The following is a 12,690-nucleotide window of genomic DNA, read 5'->3' as shown; positions in this document are numbered from 1 at the left end:
GAAATCATAGGTTATTTGAATGTCCGTCTCATTACTCCATCTGTCCAAATAGTCATGTATAAGAATAAGATTGTTATCAAGGAATTTAGCTCTTTGTAGTACCTCTCTTCCTGGAGGAACCAAGATCCCATCGGAAGAAACGAAGAGGAACAGAACAGTAACTTTAATACGCCACACATTATGTAAACAGCCACGGGGAGCTATCCAAGGGTAAAAACTCAATATATTTAACTATGCTGTCATGGGATCAATCCATCAAAACGGATAGTGGCTATGACGCAACCATATCAAGCCTGGAGATAACACTCCCATAGAGGTTAATTATTCCCAGAAGCATTTGCTCACTTGCATGTAAGTACTTAGCCACGGAGTCTTACCTGCTTAACAGCTGTGTTTTTCTCTAGACTATAAGCCTACTGAGGGGTTATCCTAGCACATTGTAGGGGCTTAAGACATCTATTACCCGACTGAAAATACCTCACTAGTAAACCATATGGCAAGCTCTACCCCTTATGCATTGTTGATGACATGGTAGCCACTCTGGATAGCAGTACAGTGCTTCATGCTCGAGATACAAAGACCGTATGATCCAACCATCTCATTCCTCGGATTCAATTCTAGAGATATAGGAACAGTGACACGAATAGATGTATGCATACTTATAATCTGCACATTATTCACACTAGTAAACAGTTAGAAACAGCCTAAATGGCCATCAATGAATAGATAAGTACATAAACCCTTTATGGTATATATGAAGGTAAATAAAAATTATTGCTAGAATAATAAACCTTAAACAAATATATCAAAGTGTGAAGCTATTCTTTTAAAACATCTAGATCTACACACTTCTGAAGTTGGTGTCCACGTGTCTGTAACCCTTTCCCCAAAGAATTGTGGTCACTTTGATTACACCACATCAAATTGACAGTTTTTGCATCTTCAAAAAACTCAAATTGTGTTCCTTTGAAATATTAAAAAGATCAGGGCAATATCATCAGACCTGTAGGGTCGATGGGATGTTTCCCTATCAAATTCATGATATAATAGTAACTCAGGCAACATATTGAATGACGCAGGAAGCATCCAGAGAAGATGGAAAGAATATACAGGGTACCAGAAAGCATGACTCTACAGTCCACCATTGCAGGAGGTCTCAGATGAGCCAGGACCCACGGTGCTACGGAAAGAGTTCAAGCTGCACTGAAGGCATTAGGCAACACTAAGGCTTCAGGAATTGATGGAAGACCCACTGAAACATTTCAGAACGCTTAAGAAACATTGTACTCACTCATCTTATGCCAGGACACTTGGAAGACAGCTACCAGGCCACCTACTGCAAGAGATCCAGATTGGTGCTCATCCTAAAGAAAGGTGATCTCACAAAATGCTCAAACAATGTCATTGCTGTCTCACACAAGTAAAATTTTACTTACGGTAATCCACCAATGGTTGCAAAGACGCATTGACCAAGAACTGTCAGAAGTTCAGATCAGATCCAGAAGAGGACATAGAACAAGGGATATCATTGCTGATGTCAGATGGCTCTTGGCTGAAAATACAGAATACCAGAAAGATGTTTCCTTGTGTTTCATTGACTACTCAAAGGTATTCGACTGTGTGGACCATACACAATACACTGTGGATCACCTTGAAAAGAATGTGAATTTCAGAAACTTCATTAGGCACTTTTGGAACTTGTACATGGATCAAGAAGCAGTTGTGCGAACAGAGTAAGGGAATGTTGCATGGTTTAAAATCGGGAAAGATGTACAACACAGCTGTATCCTGCCTTCACACTTATTCAGTCAAAATACTGCACAAGTTGTTGGAGGAACTGGATTGATTGCAGTAAGAAGAATGTGGTATAAGGACGGGAGGAAGGCTAATTAACAACTGTGGTGTACAGATGACACAACCTTGCTTCCTGAAAGTGAGGAGAAGTGAAAGTGCTTGCTGATGAAGAGCCAGGATTGTAGCCTTCAGTATGGATTATAACTCAATGAAAGGAGGACCCAAATCCTCACAACTGGGCCAATAGGTCACATCATGACAAATGGAGAAAAGGTTGATGTTGTCAAGAATTTTGGTATTAGCACCTCAAGGTGCTGTCTACTACACCACCAGGGCACTAACAATACTTAAAGGGAACCTAATTTCCACCTAAAAGACAGCAAAATGTTTTTTTTTTCCTTTTATTTAAATGCTTGGTTTGCACAATGCAAATGTTCTTTCTGTGCCAGAGGAAGGCCAGGAGATACGCTGACGTAACCTTCCACTGAGCTTCTTGGGCAGCTCTAAGCAAGCTTAAGGTGCCGGTCACTTGTTCAAGGTCCACTTCCCACTGACTTGTCACACGGTGAATTATTGTTGAGTTAAGCTCAAGTCCAACAGGGAACTCTTTTGCAATCTCGAGTTGGACCCTGGAGCTAAAGAATCATAATTAGTGATATAGATTTTTCCCAGAAATACTCAATAAGCCAGGGGCCTACTGAGGACCCTTGATATTTCCGGACATACTTTGTGAGCTGACTCTGGTCAATGCTGCCAAGTTTCCATGAACCTTTTACCAAATGCGAGGGTGAAAAGATTTCATGTTACTTCTTACTGAATCATCTTTGATTGTATGAGGCATGAGATTTTTAAATGAAAAAAATTCTCTGTAGCTCAGTTTTAGAAGTGTTTAGGATAAGTACATGTGTAGTCTGTGTACCAAGCCTAAGGATACCCTATAGAATCATAACACAAAAGCTCTTATTACTATTGTTAATTTAAAACAATTTTCCAATCATTTTATTGGGAGCTCTTACATATATTAAAGCAATCCATGATTCAAGTAGACATAATTGTACAATTGTTGCCACCATCAGTTTCAAAACATTTTCTTCCTTCTTGAACTCTTTGGTATAAGTTCCCCTTTATCCCCTCCCTTCCAGCCCCATCCCCACCCCCAGTAAACCTTGTTATTATGTGATATATTATTATTTTACTCTTGTTAATTTTTAATAACCATCCTTGAGAGAGTCTATGATACTGCTGATAGAAAATTACTACAGCATGATGTTTTCAAAATACCATCGGGGAGCATTGAAAACTCTCATCTTTTCCAGTGGGGGTGTCAGTACCTCTCTGAGGGTTGCTTTGTTTCTCCTGAGATCTTTAGCAAGGTTCCCAGAAGCTCTGGGTCCTGTGGTGAGCCTTAGGTGGGGTGGAAGCAAGTGGGAAGGGGAGAAGTTTCAAGCTAAAGAGTTCCAATACTATAGTTGACTGTGGTCATTTGCATGTGTTAAGGATTTGCATCAATGCTCTCAGAAGCAGCAGTCAAAGGACACATTGCCTTGGGTAAATATGCTGCACATGACCTGAAAAGCTAACATGTTGCTTTGAGGATTGAGGTGTGCCTGACCCAAGCCATGGCATTTTCAATTGGCACATATGCTTGTGAAAGGTGTGTATTGAAAAAAAGTTGCTGTATATTGAAAAGGGAGGCTGTGTTAGTCTGGGTACTTTAGAGAAACAAATCCATAGAAACTCATGTATAAGAGAGAGTTTTATATAAAGGGTAAGTGCACATCCAGAAAACCTCCCAACCCAGTGCTGCCCTAACCCACAAGTCCAACATTAACCCATATGTCCGACACCAATTCACAAAGTCCTCCTCCATCTCACAAAACAAACACAATGATGCTGACTTCAGGAGGAAGGCCAAATCAGTAATCAGTGAACATGTAAGCATCTCAGCGCTGGCAGGGTCTCCACAGGGCTGCTCCAGCATCCAGGCAGGGCTGTATCGGGGTAGGTCCATGCGGCTTCTCCTTGGGGATGTCTTGTAGGAAGTCAGCCTTGCCAGCTGAAGCAGGAACTGGCTAAGGCAGCTGCACCCTGGTCCGACCATCACAAAGCAAGAGACCCAAGAACTAGAAAGGCGAGGCTCATGGAGCCATTTTTTCCTTCGCCCTTCAATTAAACCCACATGTGTTTATTGACCAGGTTAACACAATAAACTAACTCCCTCAGAGGCCAAAGAAGAGTTGATGTATTTGAATTTTGGCGCTGGCAAAGTGTATTGAAAGTACCATGGACTGCCAAAAGAACAAACAACTCAGTCTTGAAAGAAGAACAGCCAGAAGGCTCCTTAGAAGCAAGGATGACAAGACTCTTGTTCCATGTACTTTGGACAAATTCCTGAAAATAGGGCATCTTCAGGACATGACAAGGCTTCCAGTCTCAAATGAAAGTTCAAAGGTTGTCTTGCGCTTTCTGGGATCTCTTTCCAGGCTCACACGTAGTCTCTAAGTTTATCCTCTTTTTGGATGGAGTTCATGCTATGTCCTCAATCTTATTTCCCTTCGGAGCATTGACATTTATTTATAGGAGGTGGGAGATCTAGGGATACTTAGTCTTGTGGGAGCACATCAAGGCTAGTCTACCATAGTTTAACAAAATCTAACTAAAGGAAAAATAATAAAAGGTACCAAACACCGAGAGTAAAGTGAATTGACGCTGAATTGCTGGTTCCCTAGTTATGTCATCAAGGACAACAAAAAAGGCGTTGAGCAGAGTCAAGTGTGTGCTGAGCGTAGCCTCTCTCGATGCTAAATATGCAGATAAGCGCTAAGTAATGGAATAACGATCCAGGAAATATATACACACCCAAGCTCCTCAAACTCCGTGCCACTGACTCAGTTGACTCACAGTGCCCCTCTAAAGGGTTTCTGGGACTGTAAATCTTTACGGGAGCAGCTAGTCTCACCTTTCTCTCTTAGAGCAGCCGGGGGGTTTGAACCACTGACCTGTAGTTAGACTCTCAACATCTAGCTCACAGTATCACCAGGGCTCCTTTATATAGATACATTAAAAAAAACCCTATATGATACCTTTCACAAATATTCATGTAACATGCCTAACTTAAAAAAACTTAAGCCACAATTAAAAAACAAAGTAAGAACAGTCTTCTAACTGGAGTTAGCAGGACTTGTGTCCTCTCTGACTTTTTCCTTGCTCTCGGCTTTCCACCCTAAAATGGGGCCAGAGGAAAAGAGTGTGACTCACTCCACATGCTGAAAACTTGGAGATTTCCAAGACAAGAAGAGAACGTGGGAAGATCCCTAGTCCAGGAATGAAAGGGAGATGGAGACTGTGGGAATGAGACAAGAGAAAGATGATGGCTGGAGGGGGTGGGGGGAGAAAGAAGGTATTGTAAAGACAGGGAGAGTGCCTCAGAGAAGACTTTCTACAGGCCAGTAAGCATTCACAGAAAACACACAAACAAAAACCAACCAGGCCAGCTGCTGTTGGGTCCATTCATCCTTGTGGTGCCTGCCGGTGCTGCAGGGCAGATCGTGGCTGTGGCTTTTAGAAGCAGATGACCTAGGCATCACTGGGTGGGTTTTTTGCCACCGACCTTTGGGCTGCAATCTGCAAGCTTCAACATGTGGAACCATCAGCCACTCCGCTGAGGAAAGATGACAGCCTAAGAACGCCCCCTCCTCTCCCCCCTTGGGGGGGGGCAGTTCTACCCTGCTCTGTAGGATGCTCTGAGTCGGCCTCTGTTGGTGGCGGCCGTTTGGGTTGTGGTGAGTAGTAAAGGGCTCAACCTCCGAGAGAAAGCACAATCCCAAAGTCAGCGCCTGTCTTCAGAGAATTTTCTGAGCATGTTTCAGGAAGCTGGAGTCCAAACAAACAAACAAACAACCGACAATAGTTCGGTTGGACTAAAACAAGTAGAGACCAGAGCTTGAGGCAGTTGACATGTCTGACGTAGGAAGTGCATGGGGCTGAAGGAAGAAGTCCGGGTGGTAAGAAACAGCACACACCGAGCTCATGCGCACTGTGTACATCCACGTCTCTAACATCTCCTGTCGTCTTCCAGCTGCATATGGAAGTATATGTGCAGAAAGAATTGTGTATATCGATTAATCAATTTGCATATTTATTATGTATCAGGAACTGTAATAGATGCTTGGCTACAAAAACACAGCTCAGCTGTAGCTCAGATGCAGCCCTTGATCACAATTAACCAGGGACTCAGGTTACAGGAGGAGGTAAATGTATGAGGCTCGACGGGGGATAGTTGCTACTGTGCCATTGAGTCCAGTCTCACTCATAGGTAGGTCAGGGTCCGTCTGTCCTTAGGGGCTTCTGGGCCTGTACCTTTTTATGGAAGTAGAAAGACTCGTCTTCCCCCCTCGGTGCGGTTGGTGGCTTGGAACCGCAGCCCCACGTGTCACCACTGTGCTCCAGGCCCCGTGTGCATTTGCTAATACCCTAAGCAGTTCCGCTTCCCTCCTTAAAGGAGAGGGGCGGCGACGGAAAGGAAGCATGTTGAGAAGGTAGACTGACACAGTAGCGGCAACAGTGGCTCATGAGGATGGGCAGGACCAGGCAGAGCTTCATTCTGTGGTCACAGGGTCCCTATGAGTTGGAACTAACTCAAAGTCACCCAACTGTAACAATAACAAGCCCCGCCTCCTTGGCAATCTTTCAAAAGTGCTCTCTCTACCTGTTCACATGCATCACTGTCTACACAGGATGGTCCGAGGAGACGAGCAGGGAGATCCATTGCCTCTTCAGAGTGGTCCATCTGCCATCTCGGGAGATCAGGATCTTTTCCACCTGTTTCCCTGATGGCCACAGGGGGTCGCTATGAGTCAGCATGGACTCCGTGGCGGTGGGTTTGGAGTTTAGTTAAAAGGTTTGTGGAAAAGTGGAAGTCAAGGTAAAGAAACATTTCCACAAGCTGTAGGAAGCCTCCTTGTATGACGAAAGACGTTTCCCCTTCCTGCAGGACTGCGCAGAGAAAGGCACAGTGCAGTCTCGCCGGGGAAGCGCGCTGGCAGGGTGTCCACGCATCAGAGCCTCCCCGCTACTTCACCAACGCCTCTCGGCCTCTGCTCAGCCAGCCAGTCAGGCTCCCAGAAAGGCCTTCATTCTTCCCCAGCTGTGCATCCCGAGACAAATGTTCTATGTCAAAGACACGAAGTCCTGCCCAGGGACGTGGCCAGCACAATTGCACTAGCGGCCTTTGCCCGTAGGCGGAGATGATGTCACCTTGCAGAGATTTGAGCTACCATTTCCACATGAGTTCCCAGGAATCTGCCAGACCTCCCGAGAGCCCCTGTGAAGGAGGTCAAGCGCCCTGGTGGCAAGGTAGGTGCTGTGTTAGCAGTTTGATTCCACCCGCCACTTGGGGAGAAAGATGAGGCTTTCTGCTCTTGTAGAGAGTTACAGCCTCAGAAACTGTCCAGGGGTGTGCGAATGTGTTGTATAGGGGCTGCGATGAGTCAGAATTGACTCAGTGGCACTGGGTTTCATTTGGGGCTTGGGAGGGGGTGCTGGCTGGGCAACTTGCTCTGTTCCAATGAGCTTACAGGTGCATATCCCAATGAGGGAGAATGTCTTTTGTCCCGGGAGCTCCAGAGTGGACTCCATAACATCTTGGGTAATAGTCTAGTTCCTAAGACATGCTTCTTGCAGGAAATTCTTCTTAGGTTAAAGCTGTAGTATGACTGGGCTCTTTTGCTGGGTGGCCAATGTCCCGGAAGGTACTCAGGACACTTCCAGCCGTGACTCCACCATGTGTGCAGACAGCAAGGTCTCATATGCCATCAGAGTCATCCCAAGAGGACAGCCACTGGAGAGGCAGAGGCGACCACAGCACTTGGGGGAGTGCTCTGAGCAGCGCACAGGGCCTTCACAAAGCCAAGTTCTCCCTACAACAGAGCTGACCTGGGGGCCTCATGTGCTCACTTTATGTACACTGACAATGTGCAGAGCTCTCTGATGGAGGAGCCATAGCAGATCAGGGGCAGCCTAGAAGGGGAGTCCAGAGATGGCGCGAGAGAGGCCTAGTTGCACTATGTGGCAGATAGTAGGTTCTCACTACATATTTGTTGAACAAAAGGGGATACAATGATGGCAAGATGTCCAGCTAACAGAAAGAGATGGACCAGCTACACATCTTGGCTAAGACACATACTCTTATACTTTGGGCCATCTGGTATAAGACAAATAACTAGACATTCCAAATTGCCTACTCTGTGCCAGGTACTTGACATTTGTTGTCTCTATTAACATGCCGGCCATCCTGTGAGGCATGATTAACGCTATTTTGCATACATGGAAATGGATGCACAGAGGGATGAAGTGGTGCCCACGGTCTTTTCCTAGTCAGGGGAAGGGCCTTGCTTCTGCTCAGATCTGCCCTGGAAGCCTATGTTCTTCCTCTGAATCTAAACCAGTTTACACAGAGTCAACCCCAACTCTTGAACCTCCCCCGTGTGCCAGGAAACTGTGCTCCATGGGGTTCTTGGTGGCTGATTTTTCAGATGCCAACTTCTGAGTCAGCGCTAGGTGGGCTGGAATCTCCCACCTTTGGGTCAGCCGTTGAGCGTACTGTTCGCCATGTGCACCACCCAGAGGCTTCTTGAAGCTTCCTCTTAGCTGTTTCTGAAACTCCCGTGGCCTGTGCATCATGTTTCAGCCTGAAGCTGAATAATGTTTCTCAAAACCCACTACAGATCACGCCCCTCCCTTGTTAGAAATCCAAGACCCCCCTCTTTGATACGGTATGCAGGATCCCAGCTGAAATGCTCCCAGGTTACCTTTCCAGTCTCATGTAGGCCCCTTCCCACTGCACGGCTGTGTCCCAGCTGATTCCCAATCCTCTAGATCGGTCCAAGATTCATGGACCACACCAAAGAGAAATGGTTCCAGCCATCACGTTATGGGTAAATTAATTAAGTGTTTGACCAACTAGAGTAGGCTACTTTTAAAGTTGATCATTTTATATGGCCTGCGGATGATGTGATAAATTACCAAATCGCTCTTGGCAGGCGAAAGATTCCCCACCTCTGCTCTAAACGCACCTGATGTTTTTGTTCAAGCGATTTCATCCGGAGAGAAATACCTCCTACTCTCCAGCTGCTCACAACCAACCACCACTTTCACCCAAGCGACAGTTATGGTCCCTGCACAAGTGACAGTCTTACCTGCAACGCCTTCCTGGGTCCACACAGGACAGTGTCTCAGTTGAGTGCCCACAACATTCAACGTATTTATTGTATACATTCAGCTTGTTTAGCTCCCCACTCCCTCATTAAACACAAAATATCTGTGTGTCGATTCTTGCTCTTTTTATCCTCAATTCCTAACATAGGGCCAGACGCGTAGCAGATCCTTCATAATGACAAACAATGTGAAAAATAAAACAGCCAGTGCTCATGTAACCAGAGTAAACAGGGCGTTAGAAACACTGTTTAAGACAGTAGAAAGTATAACATTTACCTTAAAAATGTAAAATTTAAATTTTGTACGCATAAAAGGGTTTGTCCATAAAGGGAAAATCTATTATGTGGAAATACATTTCTGTGACATTATCATTCTCTCCTGATTCCACATAAATAGAGACATTATTTTAAACTGAAATATTAACTAAATATAACTTCACTCTTCTCCACACATCAATTCACAGGTGACCAGAAAAATACAGGAAAAAATACAGAAAAAGGTGAAGAAAGCGGATGGTGCCTGGCTATAAAACGATATAGTGTCTGGGGTCTTAAAGGCTTGAAAGTAAACAAGTGGCCATCTAGCTCAGAAGCAACAAAGCCCACATGGAAGAAGCACATCAGTCTGTGCAATCACGAAGTGCCAAAGGGATCAGGTATCGGGCATCATCAAAACAAAAAAAATCTTACCATAGTGAATGTGGGGGAGGAGTGCGGGGTGGAGACCCAAAGCCCATTTGTAGGCCACTGGATATCCCCTTGCAGAAGGGTCTTGGGGAGGAGACGAGCCAGTCAAGATGCAGTGTAGTAATGAAGAAAGATATACCACTTTCCTCTAGTTCCCAAATGCTTCCTCCCCCCTCCCCCCTACTATCATGATCCCAATTCTACCTTGCAAGTCTGGCTAGACCTGAGGATGTACACTAGTGCAGATAAGAACTGGAAACACAGGGAATCCAGGACAGATGATCCCTTCAGGACCAGTGGTGTGAGTGGCGATACTGGGAGGGTAGGCTGGAAAGGGGGAACTGATAACAAGGATCTACATGTGACCTCCTCCCTGGGGGATGGCCAACAGAAAAGTGGGTGAAGAGAGACATTGGACAGGGCAAGATATGACAAAATAATAATTTATAAATTATCAAGGGTTCATGAGGGAGCGGGGAGCATAGAGGGAGGGGGAAAAAATGAGGACCTGATGCCAGGGACTTATGTGGAGGGCAAATGTTTTGAGAACATTGAGGGCAATGAATGTACAAATGTGCTTCACACAATTGATGTATGTATGGATTGTGATAAGAGCTGCATGAACCCCTAATAAATTGAAAGAAAATACAGAAAAAATGTCCCTATTATCTTTCTGATGGCCATCTCAAAGGAACACCTGAACTAATCAGTCACCTGCGTCAGGTAGGCTCAGATACTTAAGACACGAGCTGGCTGATACTTCACTGGGCCACCTGTACATGGTGGCTGATGGCTCAATTTCTTTCATGTGAAGGCCCTAACATTGTCTACCCAACAAGATCAGTCTTTAAACAATGAAACCCTGTTTGGACTCCTGTAATGTGAACAGAAGTAGGAATCAGTGTAAATTTTATATATTGCTCATAAAAGGGGGTTCAGAAGCAAAGAATGATATATGCATGGTTGCTGGGAGAGGCGGGAGGGACATGAAAGTATCCACACAAATAAATGGTTTTCAAGCCACCAGAAACACCAGGGAAGCATTTCTTTGCATGCAGATGGCTAATACGGCTGCCGCTGCCTGGAACCATTTTTCACTTTCCCCTTCTCTCCCGGTTCTTCCAACTTTTACTGATCCTTCAAGTCACGCCTTGAATGTCATCCCTCTGGGAAGCCTCCACTCACCCCTAGACCAGAATGACTCACTCCTATTAGATACTCTTGTACTACCCTCCATCCCTTCCATTATTTTAATTACTTGCTTATTATCTGTCTTCCTTGCCAGGCAGGAAATTCGGCAGGAACAGTAGCGAAGATGTTCTTAGCACTTAGCACCATCCCTGGCACACTGCCAAAAAATAGTTAAGGAAATGTATGAATGAGCACATGATAGCTAGTTACAAATCACGGGCTCCTTAAGAAAACTTTTCTCAACCAGTTACTAATTAGAATGAACCCTTTCTCCTTTAACTCTTTTTTTCTTACCCTATCTTTTTCACCTTCTTTCCTTCTTCCTCTGTCCTTTGTTTTGTAAATCTCTATTAAATGCTGAGGGGTTCTGGTGGCACTGCCAGGTAAGTTTTGGACTGTTAACCGCTAGGTCAGTGGTTCAAATCTCCTAGGTGATCTTTGTGAGAAAGAAGTCATCTGCTCCCATGATGTTTTACAGCCTCACAAGCCTGACATGGGGTCTCCATGGTTCAGAAGTGAATCAGCAGAAGGGGGTTTTGGACTTATTAAATTCCTACTTTAATCCCTTTGCCCCTCTACCTTTCTCTCAACAAGGATTCATATTAAGTACTTGTTCTCTGCCAGGTTCTGTATGATGTGACAAAGCAGGCAGGTTTCTCTGCCACAACTACCTTACTGCATCAGAAGCCTCCTCCAAATCCTGCTGTCAGAGGACTGGAAGCAGAGAATAGCAGAAAGCTGTTTTCTTGTGTTTTATTGACTATACTTAGGCATTTGACTGTGGGACTCATAACAAACGATGGGTATCCTTGAGAAGAATGGGAGTCCCAGAACACTACATTGTTCTCATGCAGAACCTATAAACACAGCAAGAGGCAGCTGTTCAAATTGAACAAGGAAACACCAGATGGTTGAAAAGAAGGCGAGGCATGCATCAGGGTTGTGCCCTCTCACCTGGTGAGCACATCATCAGAGAAGTTGAATTAAATGAAGAAAAATGCGGCAGCAAGTTCGGAAGAAGGTTTATTGAAATTCTGCGATATGCAGATGACACAACCTTGTTCGGTGAAGGGAGGACACGAAGCACTTGCTGATGAAGATCAAGCATGGCAGCCTTCAGTATGGATGACACCTCATTGTAAAGAAAACCCAAATCCTCACAACCAGACCAATAGGTACCATCATGGACAATGGAGCAAAGACTGAAGTTGTCAAGGATTTCATTTTTCTCAGATTCACAATCAATGCTCATGGAAGCAGCAGTGAAGAGTTCCAACAATGGCTCATATTGGGTAAGTCTGCTGCCCAAGACCTCTTCAAATTGTTGAACAGCAAGGCTGTTACTTTGAGGACTAAGTTGTGCCTGGCATCGGCCATGGTATTTTCAATCACCTCAAATGCATGTGACAATTGGACTGAGGAAGACTGATGAAGAATTGTGGTACTAAGAAGAATATTGAAAGTACCATGGACTGCCAAAGAACAAGATGATCTGTCTTGGAAGAAGCACAGCCAGAATGAACCTCAAAGGCAGGAATGGTGAGATTTCCTCTCAAGTACTTTGGACCTGTTGTCAGGAGAGACTAGTCCCTGGAGAAGGGCATCCTATTGGTAAACTAGCAGGGCAGTTCAAAAAAGAAAGACCTTCAACATAATTAATTGATATCGTGGGTATACCGATGAGCTGAAATAGAAGAAAAATTCAGAGTTGGCACAGGCCTGGGCAGTGTTTGGCTCTGTGGTAGAGAGAGTCACTGTGAGTCGGACACAACTTGCTGTCACCTAGGAATGACAGCAACCCAAT

The sequence above is a fragment of the Tenrec ecaudatus genome, chromosome 15 (assembly GCF_050624435.1).
Source record: "Tenrec ecaudatus isolate mTenEca1 chromosome 15, mTenEca1.hap1, whole genome shotgun sequence".
NCBI classification, from domain to species: domain Eukaryota; kingdom Metazoa; phylum Chordata; class Mammalia; order Afrosoricida; family Tenrecidae; genus Tenrec; species Tenrec ecaudatus.
Note: the sequence above shows the minus strand (reverse complement) of the source record.